General features: G+C 37.4%; 2 long non-coding RNA genes across 2 annotated transcripts; one reads left to right on the plus strand and one right to left on the minus strand.

The window, feature by feature from the left end:
• Window positions 1–5,708: 5,708 nt before the first annotated feature.
• LOC110681052 lies at window positions 5,709–6,072 on the plus strand. Its single transcript, XR_002503075.1, has 2 exons — window positions 5,709–5,789; window positions 5,849–6,072. It is a non-coding gene; the product is annotated as an uncharacterized LOC110681052 (long non-coding RNA).
• A 7,650-nt stretch (window positions 6,073–13,722) lies between these two features.
• On the minus strand, window positions 13,723–14,370 carry LOC110681053. Its single transcript, XR_002503076.1, has 2 exons — window positions 14,008–14,370; window positions 13,723–13,906 (listed from the first exon to the last, which is right to left on the minus strand). It is a non-coding gene; the product is annotated as an uncharacterized LOC110681053 (long non-coding RNA).
• Window positions 14,371–16,156: the final 1,786 nt, after the last annotated feature.

A 16,156-nucleotide genomic window follows, 5' to 3' on the forward strand; every position in this document is an offset into this window, starting at 1 on the left:
AGTTAGAAAATTAAAATCATAGGCACACATATCACTTGAAGTAGGTACATTATCTGATGGTTTTCCGTTAAAATTTTCAGTAGACGAAGAGGCAGAGAAGTTTCCTGTGACAGCAGTTTTTTTTTTTCATTTGAATTGAAAACAATTAGAATGGGTACTCATAGTATGAAAAGGGAGGGGGAGTTCAAATTACCTGCTTTAATCGAATGGCTACCCGACGGATTAATATTAGTTTGTGAATGAGCATGATTATAATCTTCCTGAGGGGTGATTCTTAATCAAGCGATCGTTAACTGAAAAATGAGCATTGTTCGAAGCTCTGCCAGGGAAATTCATAAAACGACCGTTATCGTAACGGATATTATCTTTCATCTGCCTGGCACGAACCTCGACGACTCACCTACGCGAAGGGCTAGTCCAAAAATTTGACTTATGATTGCCCCCGCAATTCGGGCATATGAACTTATCGGTATCTTCCTACACTGGACAGACGTCTTTAGCGTGAAAAAACTTCCGCAAATCATGCATTTAGCATCCATGCGGCAATTTTTTGTATCACTTTTGGCACCGACGGCACTGAGTGGGGTTCTGGTAATTTCCTCCAGGTTTCTGGAAATGTTCCCTTGTCACACGGGCATCGAACATATCAGGTATCAGGTATCAGAAGGCCGGCTCCAAAGGCACGTTCCCCACCAGTTGGGAGATTTGTGCCATCGCCATATTTGAGCCTATTTCATCATCTACCCGATGGGAGAGGAAAGGGAAGGGAAAGATGGGAGGAAATAGGAGTGGGGTCCCTTGAAAAGGGAAGATCGCATAAGCGAAATGAGAGCATGTAGCTCCATACCACAATGGGTTCGAACAGCGCCCTAAAAAGGGCACTGCAAAACGCATGAGCGTAAAGAGAGCCTATAGTTCATTACCACAGCGGGTTAAGAATAACAGGATGTCCTGAAGATTCAGGCTTCTGTATTCAGTTTCACTTAATAAGTGTTTACCAAGTAATTGGAATCGCATTTGCGCAAAAACTGGACAGTTACATATCAGGTGATACGAAGTTCCATAATCGGAGTCACAACTATCACACACAAATGAGTCAGCACGCTGAATATTTGCCATGTGATAGTTGAGTCGGCAGTGGCCTGTCAACGCTCTGACCAAGAGACTGCAATTCTGCTTTGACAGATTTGTTAAATACTTCGCCACCTTTGGAGATGGCTCAGTAATATACAATTTTGTTTGACGACACGACTCCAAACTATTCCAATATTGCTTGTGCTGAGTTGCCGCCCAAGAATTTATCTGAAGCTTCACCCAGCACTTCGAAATTGGAATAGCCGGCTCAGGGCCAATGAAGTCATGCGATGCTCCATCGCGAGCTAGCTCATCAGCCAATTCATTCCAGCGATGGAAGAATGGCCAGGTACCCATACAAGGTTTACAGAGTTGACTGAATTCAGTTCCTCAATTTGAGTTCGACATGCGATAACAAGCTTCGACCTTGAGTTGGCCGAAGCGAGAGCTTTTATAGCAGCCTGACTATCTGAACAGAAGTATATGACTTTACCCATTACGCGCTGTTAAAGTGCTGATTGCACTCCACACATAAGAGCAAATATTTCCGCCTGAAAAACGGTGCAGTTTCTACCAAGTGAGTAAAAACTGATTCAGCCTTAGCTCACGAGAATATACTCCTGCAATTTCCTCCAGGTTTCTGGAAATGTTCCCTTGTCACACGGGCATCGAACATAAGTCTAGCTTTTTCTAAAGCTTTAATATTATTTAGATCATTTTTGTTAAAGTGAAGTAAATAATATTCTTGAAAAAGCCCTTTCCGAACAATGCCAGATTGGATTCTCTTTTCATAATGAATACTTGGACTGGGGAAGTAAATCATTTATTCCATTTTTGATCTCTTCAGGTGACTTATAGTCACATGAGAGACCTTTCAAGACGACTTTGAACAAACGTTCAGTTTTGTCGTCATAAGTAAAAAAAAAGTGCTTCTTCTCTTCAAGATGTTTGAGAAGAAGTTCGTGATCTTCAAGAGTTTCCGGTAAAATGCGACAGTCTCCTTTCTTTGCGATTTGAAAGGAGACCTTGATTCCCTCTTATGGCGTCTTATCCTATCCATCAGATTGATTTGCTTTCTTCAGCAAATTTCCTTAATGTGGTTTTGAAGAATGAGTTTTCACTATGAAATGATGAGTTTGTACTTACATTCCAGTACTAACGTGCTAGAAATATTTTCCAAAATTTCTCCATAGTAATTCCATATAAATCTACATTGTCTTCGGGCCAACTTTAAATCAACACCTAAAAAGCTAAAAATTTCACAGAACACTATGTTTATGGTAAGGTTGGTAAGGAAGATATGGGAGATTGAATTTTCAAACATTTTAAAATCTGAACCGCCGTTATCAAAGATTCCTTCTGAATCACAAAGAAAGGAAACTGCTGCGTTTACTCTTAAAAAATCGAACATCTTGAAAAAAATAGCACAATGTTTTGGCTAATCAATGTTCAATGCCATTTTGGAAGGTTTATTGGATTCACTTGGATTTTCCCCAGTTATGATTATTTGCAATATAAAAAATAGAACCCAATGTGGCACTCGTCGGTAACGTCTTTATTGGTAATTTTATTTAGTTCAACAGTGACTTACGTAAGGTAAAAGCAAAAAAAAAATCATATCTCTACAATTCTGTAGGTACACTCCTATGTAAATGATTCGGGCCATCTCCTAAAAGAATACAAAACTGTTTTGTTCATATCCTTGTGCCTAATTAATTAATTAATGTGTCTAATTAACTTTCTATAGCTCATTCAAAAAGTAATGAGTAGAACTTGCATCATAGGTATTTTCTCATACACATTTTCAAAAATTGTATTTAATAAATTTTTGGATGAAGTTCGACCAAAATTTTGAATCAATGAAGCATTAGAATCGTAATTTAATATTGTTTGAAAAGCATTTGCGATATTCAGGCGAAAAAATCTGAAAGCTATTTAAAATCAAATGGTATTTTAAATTATTGTGTTAGGAGTTACCTAGGATGATTGAACATTTGTGTTTTGGTCAATATCTCTGCCATTTTCGCTCAATTTCTATAATATATAGCTTATTTGAATGTAAACGACGGGGTTACATAACAGGTATATGATTTAACAGAATGTTTGTGTTTTAAGTAGGTTCTAGTGACCCCAAAGTTTGCACGATGCACTAGACCGAAACAAATTTGAATTTTTAGCTCCCCTATGCTTAAATTCTCCCCTATGCGTTGACTAATAGTGAAACCTCCATTAGTCGATATCTAAAAGAACCATCGACTCATGTAATATCGAGTCATGGAACAGAAATGTTTTAGAAAGCGATTTGACAGGACCATCAAGAAATTTGTTTCTTGTATGGTTCCATGAGTCGATAGCGAATTAATGGAACATCGACTGATGGAGGTTTACTGTATGTAAATAGCATCCTCCCAAAATTTTAAATAATTCAGAAGAAATTAGTCTGTGCCAGTGCTGTTAAATGTCAAAATTTTGGAAAAAAAAAATCAAATGCATATACATAGCACCCTTCAAAGCGAAATATTGCATGTGCGAATATTGGCAACTCATAGTAATTTATAAAATTTCACCGGGGGATTTTTTCCAAGGAAGGTACTGGCGACTCTTTATTGCTACCCAATCGAGCTCGCATAGGCAGACGCGTGACGATCGACGGGGATGAGTTCGAGGTGGTGGACGAATTCGTCTATCTCGGATCATTGATAACGTCGGATAACAACTGCAGCAGAGAAATTCGAAGACGTATCATCGCCGGAAGTCGTGCTTACTATGGACTCCACAAGACCTTGCGGTCTGGTAAACTTCACTTCCGTACTAAGTGTACCATGTACAAGACGCTAATAAGACCCGGTAGTCCTCTACGGGCATGAGACGTGGACAATGCTCGAAGAGACCTGCAAGCGCTTAGGAGTTTTTGAACGACGTGTGCTTAGGACGATCTTCGGCGGAGTATGTGAGAACGGCGTATGGAGGAGAAGAATGAACCACGAGCTTGCGCAAACTCTACGGTGAACCCAGTATCACGAAAGTCGCCAAAAGCTGGAAGGGTACGATGGCGGGACACGTTGTGAAGAATGCCGGACAACAATCCCGCAAAAATGGTGTTCAACTCAAATCCGGGCCGGTACAAGACGAAGGGGAGCGCAACGAGCTAGGTGGTTTGACCAAGTGAGCAGGATCTTGGAAGGTGGGACGATCGAGGAATTGAGGTTAGCAGCCATGGACCGAGTTAGTTGGCGTAACATTGTGGCGCAGGTCATGTCTTGAAGGACGTAGCGCCAGCAAAAGTAAGTAAGTACGAGTCGCTGTCGAATTTAGCAGAATTTTCTGATAAATTGCACTGCAGAAAGTTTCTTTCAAGCGTGTTGATACCTGTAATTGTGCGAATAATGATTTTCACTTTTCCACGTTAAGCCTTAAAACCGTTTCTGGACTTAGGTTGCGGCTTTTCAATTTTACACTCTTTGACAGCCGCCCTCCACCCTTGATTTTCTCACGGGGAACGATGATACTAGCAATATTCAATTGTCAAAGTTACGTGATATTCATGGACATTTAACAACCCTGGGACTGTTCATACGCCGTTTGAAGTTTATAAATACCTATTGAGATTAAGGTGAGAACATCTCAAAATACAAAGATGGCTTTCACAAATGGCCGACTTGTGACCCCACTCGCGTTTTCAAAGCATAAACTGGGAGAAATAGTAAGCAAACGTTGCCTGATATTCTTATGTGAAGCTTTTTGCTAGTGCTAAAATAAAAAAATGCACTATGGTTGGATGCTTCCTTTGCCGAGATTAGTAGTTTTAAAGTTTTAGCGCAATCATTAGAGTTAGATGTCCAAACTGTTTCACCTTAAGAAAGCCAATCTTTTTTTGTTCACGTCCTCTGGACTTCTTCGGCATGAGTATTGGCTTATGGAGGAATTGTATTCATCGATTATAACATGTTCCTTGACTATTTGACAGGCAACAAACCAGCTTCATTGGTGGAAAATGGAAAAAAAAATTTTGAACCGAAATTATGCGAATCAACTGAATTCATTTTTTTTTTTTTCAATGATCATGTACATTCCGGACGTGCAACGAATCCGATTCATTTTAACAAATCTGAAGGCAGTTCAACTGGTCTTGCTCTTCTAGACATAGAAAAACATTGGAGATTTAGCAGTAAAATTTAAAAAAAAAAATAATGAATTTGTTATGAACTTCATTACACAAAAATGACGTTAATACCACTTAATACATTTTGATGTTTAAATGTTCTCCTTGTAGCACCTTACTCAAGCTCAAATAAATTAGTGACTCCGTAAAGTGTGTTGCATACAAGGTTGAGCTGCAACTTGCGTGATAAATTCCATCTGTCATTTTTCGATTATCATTGCTATTAATATAGGGCCTTTTCATGTGACAGATCCGTCTATGCATTGTTTACATCGTGAGACCGGTGCTAACACGGGCTGCTCATTTCATGAGAAGAACTGTCAAAGTGCTTCCAATTCAGCTGATTTGAGACGTCATTTGAATAGGCCTATTATCGTCGCTATGGTCGATCGGTACAGTACATTGCATTCAATAACGCTTTCGAAATAGATTAAAAAGTCTAAATCTGGAGGATCTTTCAAATCAAATCAATCAAAATCTTTACTGCTGCGTTTAATGTGTATCAAATTTTTAAATTCATCGAGCGTTCTAATTTTTAGAATAAAATCATTTGGTATATTAAGACTTGATTTCATCAAACATAGTTCATAGATGATGATGTTTTGATTCTAGGGCATAAGGAATAATTGAGTGTTTTCACATGGGGCGCAAAAGCAAACCTGGAAAAATCACCGGACCATAAATTAGCCGAGAAAAAGAATCGTTCCGCGAAGCAACCAACCCCAAAAAGCTCACTTCGGCTGGAAAAACTACGCCAATACCAAGCCGATCGCATCATAGCGGAAACTCCCGAGCAACGTCAGGCCCGTTTGGACAATCTCCGAAAAATATCAGCGTAACAAGAATCAATCAAGAGTTGCCCATCGAACGGGGAGGAACGATTGCAGGAAACTACGAGAGGCTCAACAGCGTCGTTTGGGAAAACGAAACGCCGGTAAGAACGCGAGAAGCGCTTGGCTAAACTGCGCGCAAACGCCCTCAAACGCAGGGGTAAAACGTCCAAACGTAGAAAGAAACGCAATCTAACGATGGTGAGCAGAAGCCAGACGAACCCAAAGCCAAGAATTCGAAAAATGATGAAGAATTAAAAATTTAAGATTAACAAACCTGCAAACGACGGAGGAGTAATCGGCAAAATGAAATGAGGGAGTAGAGATAAAATGGAGTAAACTGACTGATATAAGTACCGTAAAACGGGGGTAACTTTGATAGTTTTTCGAAGAAAACTTGGAATATTTATGCATGCTGTTTCAAAGAATTTTAATTCATATTTTTAAAACAAAGTACTGGTATCCCTAATTATCGATTGCAGTTGATAGATTTCTTAAAATATTTATTCTTAATGGATATATAATTTTTCATATAATCGAAAGTCGGTTTTCTGTTTTGGGGGTAACTTTGATAATGAGCATCACTCGAACAAAATTGAATGAAATACAGAACATTTGTAGGGCATTGCATATCTTTAGGCGTTTAACGCTATATGGAAATTTCTGACTTAGATTACAAAAATGGTCCCAGTTTGTAAAAATAGTATTCGCTAAGAGTTTTGAGACCGAATTCGAGTTCTACTATAATTAGGCTATCAAGTATAAGTAACGAATTCATTATGACTTCATCAATGGTGATCGTAGAACAGATTGTTTGGGAGCATTTCAAAATTGCTAAAATCTTATAAATTTTCCATATTTGCATATATATCCTCAAATGTACTTAATTCCAACGGAAATAGGCTTTAACATGAAAGTGTCATACTAATACTATTAACTTTTGCATTCGTTTTGCTTAACAGATTAACAGGAACTTTGTTATTTCGTTTAGTATGTTGAGAGTCTCGCATTATCAAAGTACCCGCATTATCAAAGTTACCCCGTTTTACGGTAGATGATATTTAATGCAAGTCGTGGCGAAATAAAGCAAACATATATTCTTAATAATGTTTTTACTTATGTTGTTGTGAATTGTTTATCCTTCAATTTCGGATCGCTTATAACATGATACCACCCACCATAATTTCTCATCAGTCAATCAATTTTGCTCAATGTTAACCAGTAGAAAATACCAGAGCTGGGAGTAATAATAGTAGTAGGCTTGAATTTTTGCGAATATCACGAGGCTCTTCTAATACAGTAGTTCAAAATGTGAATCTCATCAAGTAGCCTAGGTCGGGTACATGAATTTCTAAATCAGTAGTGTCCAGAGTTGCTTAATATCAATCATATCAGCTGATGGCTGATGGTCTAAAACTATCACTATCACTTGCGAGCTATCAATATCACTTTGATTTGACAACCAACAGCAGTGAAGCAACATCGCACTCTAGATCATAATCACGCGGAATGAGTGATCACGTAGTAATTATCCATGCTATACTGATTTTCAGTGATTGACAAATTGTTTCAACTTATCTGCAACACTGTAAAAATATCGTACTGATAAATTGCCATTTTAAATGCTTAATTTAAGGCTAAACTTAACCCATCAGTGATATCCATAGTCTATCGCCATCAATGCACTTGTGATGGAGTAGACAGCATGATGTTGATGTGATATGGAATGAAACGATTTATATCGCAGTCGGCCTGTACAATCAGCAAATTTTAAGCATTGATAGTGACAGCGAGCAACTCTGGTAGTGTCATTGAAGCCTGTAAATGGCGTAAATGCGAGAATGAACATTTTTCTACGGTAGTTTTGTGTTGCCCTTAGTAACGGGTGTTTTGCAGTGCGCATCGTACCTTCGTGCTGTGCGTACACGAATTCTCTCTGCTCTTGGAAGTTTTCTTAAAAACTACCTAAAGCAATAAAACAGTACTTTTCAGTGCTACAAAAACAGTACTTTTCAGTGCTAAAATTAAAAACGGTACTTTTCAGTGCTGCTAAAACAGTACTTATCAGTACTATTTTTTCTACTATTGATCCCTTTACGATCCTTGTTTGGATCCGTGCCTTCGATTTTTCGTTGAACCCGTTGGCGAAAGCTAGCGGTGGTAATCCTTCTTGGACACCGTCTTGGAAAAAAAAAAAAACCTCTCGAAGGTCACGTCTTTTTTCGTTTATTCACTAAACATGATTGCAACAACAAACAAAGGAAAAGTGAATCTCTGAATTCACAACTTCCTTCCAAAAAGTGGGATTTAAAACTGTCACTAAATGTGTCAAGAATGGAAGAAAGCACGTTTTTGCAATTTCTAATCGTAACAGGCTGTTTTTCATCACGCCAATCTGTCATGAAACGGCCTACTTTCCTGCACTGAAGTATGCCAGTGCGGGAATAGTCATTACTTGGGGGGGAGAAACCAATACAAAATTTCTCTACGTCACTGTGAGCCCAGATCTTAAACAATGGACAAACATGATAAAAGCGCGTAATTAGCCAAGCATATTTTTGGTTCATCAAAAGTAGCAAAATCGAATTAGGAATCAATTCGTGCTCATTCAAAAGTAACGTCACGAGGAATACCGTTTATTCTAATTTGAAGTATAACGTTATTGGAATTGAGGCTTCTTTCTTACTGTTTTCAATAAAACTGGAATATTAAACGCATAGAAAACTGTGGCCGTTTCCAATGTTTGTTCCAGAGAAGATGCGAAGGATACAACAACAAATGAAAACTAAGGCAATTTCGCCCAAGCCTGCCTGATTGTCGTTGGCGAACTGGGTTTATCTTGTAGAATGTAAAATACAATTGTTTCAAATTTCGTGGTGTACTATCTGTGCCTGCCTCCCAGGTCATTACATAACTGAAACCGGTGCGTGTAATGGATTCATTACCGCAACCGCTTTCTCATTACGCAACTGTTTTGGTTGCGGTAGATGAATCATAACACAAACAATATCTCAGAAAATGTAAAATAATGATTGAAAGCATTCTCCGATATTAATTTCTGATACCCTCCAAGGTGGTCACCTACGAAATAGCAAAAAATGTTGTATCGAACTCGTTGCAGAACTCGATTTTCATTCGGCAACTTGTTCCGTAAACTAGCTACTATTCCCTGGAATGCGAACTTTCTTCCAAGGGTGAAATGAATAATTGTATCGAAATGAGCAATCAGTTCAATGCTCTAGACAAATTTTCCGAGCACCAAATAGAAGCAGCCTCTAGCCCAGGCTCTTTGATTCAAGTGAGGAAGCAAAGAGTGCCGCCTATCGTGGTCAGTTGTTCCGAATTCGGGGGATTTAGGCAGGAGATCTTCAACTCCATTAGGGGAATCAAGGTTTCCTTCCAAATCGCAAAGAAAGGAGACTGTCTCTTAAATATAGCGAACTTCTTCTCAAACATCTTGAAGAGAAGAAGCACAATTTTTTTACGTATGACGACAAAACTGAACGTTTGTTCAAAGTCGTCTTGAAAGGTCTCTCAAGTGACTATAAGTCACCTGAAGAGATCAAAAATGGAATAAATGATTTACTTGGATTTTCCCCAGTCCAAGTAATCATAATGAAAAAGAGAACCCAATCTGGCATTGTTCGGAAAGTGCTTTCTCAGGAATAATATTTAGTTCACCTTAACAAAAAACGCTTTAGAAAAAGCAAAACTTTTGTTCGATGTCCGTGTGACATGGAAACATTTTCAGCAACCTGGAGGAAATTACAAGAACCCCACTCAGTGCCGTCGGTGCCAAAAGTGGGGTCATGGTACAAACAATTGTCGCATGGATGCTAAATGCATGTTTTGCGGAGGTTCTTCTCACGCTAAGGACGTCTGTCCAGTGAAGGAAGATACCACCAAGTTTATATGCTCTAATTGCGGGGCCAATCATAAGTCAAATTTTTGGTATTGCCCTGCACGCAAGAGATTCGTTGAGGCTCGTGCCAGGCAGATGAAAGATAATATTCGTTACAATAACGGTCGATTCCGGAATTTGCCTGGTAGAGTATCGAACAATACTCATTTTTCAGTTAACGATCGCTTGATTAGGAATCATACCCATCAGGAAGATTATAATCATGCTCATTCACAAACTAATATTAATCCGTCGGGTAACCGTTCGAATCATTCAATTTCGAATGTAAATCCTTTGCCGATATCGTAACAGGTAATTCTACCCATTCTACTTGTTTCAAATCAAATGAAAAAAAAACCCTACCGCCACGGGTAACATTTACTCCGCCTCTTCGTCTACCGAAAATTCTAACGGAAAATCATCAAATGTACCCACTTCAAGTGATAAGTATGCCTCTGATTTTAATTTTCTAACTGAACAATTGAATCTAATGATTGATGCAATGTTCAATGCCACCACTATGACTGAAGCACTCCAAGTTGGGGTAAAATTTACTAATCAAATTGTTATTAGATTACGTTTTTCTAATGGATCCAAATAATAATTTAAATATTTTAAACTGGAATACTCGTTCTCTGAATGGTAAAGAGGACGAGCTGTTTAATTTTCTTACAGCTAATAACGTGCCTATAGCAGTTATTGCTGAAACGTATTTGAAACCTAGGATCTAAACTCAAAAGAGATCCTCACTTTTTTGTTTTCGTAATGATCGACTTGATGGGGCATGTGGGAGTTGCAATCATCATTCATAGGCGTTATAAAACATTTTCGTCATTTGAACTGAAGTTTTTGAAACTTTATGTGTTTCAGTTGAAACACAGCTTGGTAAAATATACTTCATAGGCTGACTATTGCCTTTTCAATGCTCTGAACAGCATGTTAATTTGCTTCCAAACTGACTTGCGAAAATTGACTCCCAATAAGTCACATTTTTTTGTCATTGGTTACTTTAATGCCAAACATATCCTTGGTCTTAACCGAGTCTATTACTCTGTAGCCAATTGTTACTCATGCTGATTTGAGTCTGATCATGTCCCTGTTACGTTTCAAATATGGGATGGTACACAAATTATGTCACGCCAATTTCAACTTTTTTTGACCACCTCCCCCCCCCCTTGTCACGTTTTTTGTATGAGTCGTTTTAATTTTTTGTAAGGCTTGTCACGCTTGGGCTTGACCCCCTCCCCCCCTCGGGGGCGTGACTAATTTGTGCATGACCCCTATCCCATGAAGAGATTTTCAATCCTATCAGCTCCATTTTCAATTAGTTTCGAGCCGACTGGAATATATATCAAGCACATATTGACTATAATATTGATGTTAACATTTCTTTACAAACTAAACTTGATATGGGACAATGCACTTGAAACTTTAACAAAATTCCATTGTTGCAGCCAGGAGCATTGCAATTCCAAAATTTGAAAAATTTGAATCCGTGATTATAGACGATGATCTTAAACTCTGATCCGTCTTAAAAGCATGAGGAGAACGGCAATTTCAACGCACTCGCGATCCTGCTATGAAATTTATATGGCAGGATTTGCAGAAAGATATCAAATTACGTTTTTCACAATTAAGAAAAAAATATTTTGAAAATAAAATTTCTCAATCTGAAAACTTCCTGGAAGAGCTGGTGTTCCTCAAGACAGCATTCTGGGACCAATATTACACAATGTTTTCACATCTGACTACCTGAGTTACCACAGGGATGTCAATCTTTGTTTGCGGATGACACAGGCCTCTTCGCTAAAGGACGACGCCTTCGTGGCATCTGTAGTAGATGCAAAATACTTTGGATATTTTTTCTTCATATTTGCAAAAATGGATGATTTCTCTTAATGCTTTCAAAACTCAACTAATAATAATTCCCACATAAACCAAAAGCTCTGTATTTGAAACCTTCAAGTAGATATATTGTCACGATGAGAGGGGTTCCAATAAATTGGTAAGATGAAGTTTAATATGTAGGGCTCATGCTAGATAAAAATTTAACTTTCAAAAATCACATTTAGAGCATTCAAACCAAATGTAACAAATATGTAAAATGTCTTTGTCCCCTTATTAATAGAAAATCGCAACTTTGTCTTAAGAACAAGCTTTTGATCTTCAAACAAATTTTCAGGCCAGCCATGTTGTATGTTGTACCAATAGCTGTTGTAATACCAGAAAGAAAGTTCTGCAGAGGATTCAAAATAAAATTTTGAAAATGATTGTAAAACTCCATCCCTGGTATGGCATCGTCAATTGATTACGTAAGGAATTATGGGGGGTTTGAGATTTCTTACGCGCCATTCAAATCATTTTTAATATTCATACAAAAAATCTTATCATGGAGTTGAAAAACCACCAAAATTGTCTAACGTAATTAATGGACCACCCCTATACTGCCCATAACTGCATAACAGTCACATTCGACATTTTTGACAAATTGGAGTTAATACCATGGAGAGTCATCAAATGATAAATACTTTCGATCAACTTACTAAAATATGTGAGATTGTTCTAGAAAACTCGAAAAAAATACCAAGTTGTTTTGTCACATTGGCAATTGTAACCGCATAACAATCACATTGAGATTATACATGAAACTCATGATGTAGTAGCAACGAAATTTCTATCAGAATTATTTTCTGACTGTTCACCCAATATGCGATATGAGTTGTACAAAACTTCAGCCTCAAATAAGATCTTTTGAATTATTAATGATTTTTTTAAATTTAAGTTTCGTCCCATACTGCAGTAAAATGCAAACTTGGTATCCCATTTACTCAGTGCCTACTTTTGTCGAATGTTACAAATATGCAGTTATGGGCAGTATAGTACTAATATTCCACAAAGAATATCCAATGTTGAAACATTGGAACAAATGTCAAAAAAAATAATTAATAATGTCAAGGTTAAGAAAATTGAAAGCGTTTTTTTCTCTCATAACAAAATGCTAATAAGAGCTTAAATTTGTTTTACTAAATTAGGATGATAGTGTTGTCTAACACAAAACACCTAGATATAAGAAATGAATGTAATGTTTGGAACAATTCTAATGAAGAATAAAAAAAATAAAAAAATTAACGTACCAAAAAAAAAAAAAAAACCTAAACGCTGCACTCGGGTAAAGGTGGACACGACTATTAAAATCATTTTTTTTTTCAGTTAACATTACGCTTCAAAATGACTGACATGTCTTGCCCCTGACCTATTTTATCCCTTCTTACCCCAGGCAATATCGGGATCGAATTCACCACTAAAGCTAAATTTTATCAGTTCGAACCTAACGAAAAGTTGTACAGTTGCGACCAATTTGCTCCCAGTTTTCGAAATACTCTTCTGAAAATATTAAAAGACCATTCGAATATTTTGTAACTTATTTCGGATTTAAGGCTAAATAGTTCTTGAATTTGATGAGTTATAGATGACAATATACTTAAAATGAAAGAAAATCGATAATAAAAGAGAACCTAAATTTTACAAAAAAAAACATTCTTTCAGAATACTTACCTACAACATCCATGTCCTTCATCTCCATCATTGGCTTAGCCAGTGGATTATGTCCTGCCATGAGACGCCCCCGTTCACCCGTGTCGACCCGTGCAGGTTTCCATACTCTTCTGAATCGCATCCCGCAGCAACTGCAACAGCTATCACTGGCCTTATGTTCTCCAGAACAACCCCCGAAACATCCACCGCAACTGCTTGTACTGCACTTGTTCCCCATTTGCCTTTATGGCACGAGCACTTGAAATCGGTTAATTTTCACACAAACCTCACCGATGGATGTTGCGTTTCATTAATTATAGACTAGCTAGTTCACAACCGCGGTTTCTGTTCGACACTCTCGTCTCACTTAGATTGATTCAAATTTTACTGCCTGATTGTTGTTAACTATAAATCGGGTGGTTCAATTAACAGTGCAAAAGCGATAAGAGTTCAACAAGGTTGAATATTCAATGATTCATGCTACATATAGGCAGACAGCAACTTACTGTACGATCTCGAGGGCAGATTCCAAATTGGTCTTAGTTAAATTATTCGAACATTCGAATTTGGTCATAACAATTACTTGACCGAATGGATTCCCTACAGAACATGATAATTCACAAATCGATGAATTACATCAGCATCTTGTAGTGGTCATCAGCATGGATGGATATTGTGAGCCTTATCTCGTTCCATTCTCATCCAAATGGTCACGAACCGGAGAGGTAGTTAAAGGCAGCCAAGTTAACGTGCATTTAAGGAAGGGCAGAACTCTAAGTTCCATCAAGAAGAGGCCAATAAAAACAATTCCCAACAAATAAATACCTCTAAATAAATCAAAAGTATCCAACAAAAAAATGAAACTAGGCACTTGAAAATTCAAAACGTCAATTGAATGAAAAAAAAAACACCAAAAACACTTGCTAATGTACCCATGGATAAACTAGCGATGGTCAACCTTTTCTTAGGGCATGATAATGTTTTTCCCGCTAGTAAAATGTGCGACACCTAGTTCACATTCAACCCGTCATCATCCATCGAATACCCCGTGCCCTGCCACGTACACGAATGCTGGAATCAGCTGTCCCAAAAGTGATGTCACCGTGGTCGCAAACAAAAATCGCTTCACGGTCAAGGTCTCCTTCTGGTTGACAGCTGAAGGAGAGTGGGACACTGTGTGGTCCGTCCGAGGTGCGGCTTATAGGTGAATTTGATTAAAACATTATTTAAAGCTATAGGAATTCTCACTGACCAACTATACTGAGGAAAAGCTTGGCTCCAGCAATCTCCACGGAACTAGGAAGAGCTTTTTTTTCTTTATAGAGCAAGTGATCATGATTTTCAAGTTCTGTTCCTAATGCTTCTACGTTGACTTTTTAAGCCCTGGAACAAACCTTTAAATTTCTATCTACTCGTGTTCAGGAACAAATAAGTATATTCAAAGCAATTTTCAATACGTTCGATGGCACGATTGAGACGAGTTTTTGTGAGTGGGGGTTTTGAACCAAAAATTCAAATCTCAACAGGAGTTTTCACTTCAAATACTTCGAATAAATATTTCCAAGTCAATTTTCATGATACATGTACCTGCAAAACCAAAATTTAATTATTGCTTCCAGCCATTTTAAGACTTAAAAATTGGATCAGCAAAAATACATCATCATCTTTCGTGGGACGAAGGTTGAAACCTGGTTCCGGAAGTATTTTCCGGATAAAAGCCGCTGTCAAGGAATAAATGTAAATACAAACCACTTATGCAACAACTACTTGAACTTCATGGAATCATCTCAGAATGCAATTTAAGATACTGTTCCTAAATATTGCCAATTCGACCATAGACCATAGACTGAATTCTAGAGCGAATTAAATTTAAAAAACAATCTAGTCTTCCATATCTTCCTTACAATCCTCATAATAACAAAAGAGTTCTTTGAAATGTTCAGTATTTTCGGTGATGATTTGTAGCTAGCACAAAGGCGATGTAAATTACTATAATGTAAATTACTATAGACAAATTTTGAAAAATGCTCCAACACCTTAGTACTAGAAAGAAAATACAAACCTATCCTCTCAAAACGAATATTAAGGGGACAGAACCCGACATTGATTACACAATTTTCAAAAAGTGGTTTCTCGTTCAAAATTTCGAAAAAATTTCAGGAAAGTTTGTTTACTGTATTTTATTTTCCGATCAAAACACAGCAAACACATTTTCATAGAATAATTTTAAGTTTTGAACAGAAAAACTGCTTTTGAAGTCTCGATAATGACGATGGCGTTAATTCTTCAACCAATAAGTTGCTGAAGAAAGTAATTCAGTCTAAAAAATGAAGAATGAAATATTCATCATTGTTTGCTTTTGTAATAGCTTCATGTGGGATTATAGTCCAGTCTTCTACAAAAATACCATGCAACATTAGCTTCAAATGAATGAGTTTCATCAGCAACTTTCTTCATTGAGCTTGAGCAATAAGGTATATATCTATACCTTTTTGAATTTTCACCAAAACGGATGGAAATTTGACTCTTTTTCAATAATAAGAATTGTAAAAGATATGGGACATAAAATGTTCACAGTTTTTTGTAATTTAAACCGCTTTAATAGAATATACTCAGCTTTACTGAAAAAAAATGCTTGCTGCATACATTGACACC

Source organism: Aedes aegypti, unplaced genomic scaffold, assembly GCF_002204515.2.
Source record: "Aedes aegypti strain LVP_AGWG unplaced genomic scaffold, AaegL5.0 Primary Assembly AGWG_AaegL5_hic_scaff_296_PBJ_arrow, whole genome shotgun sequence".
Classification (NCBI taxonomy): Eukaryota; Metazoa; Arthropoda; class Insecta; order Diptera; family Culicidae; genus Aedes; species Aedes aegypti.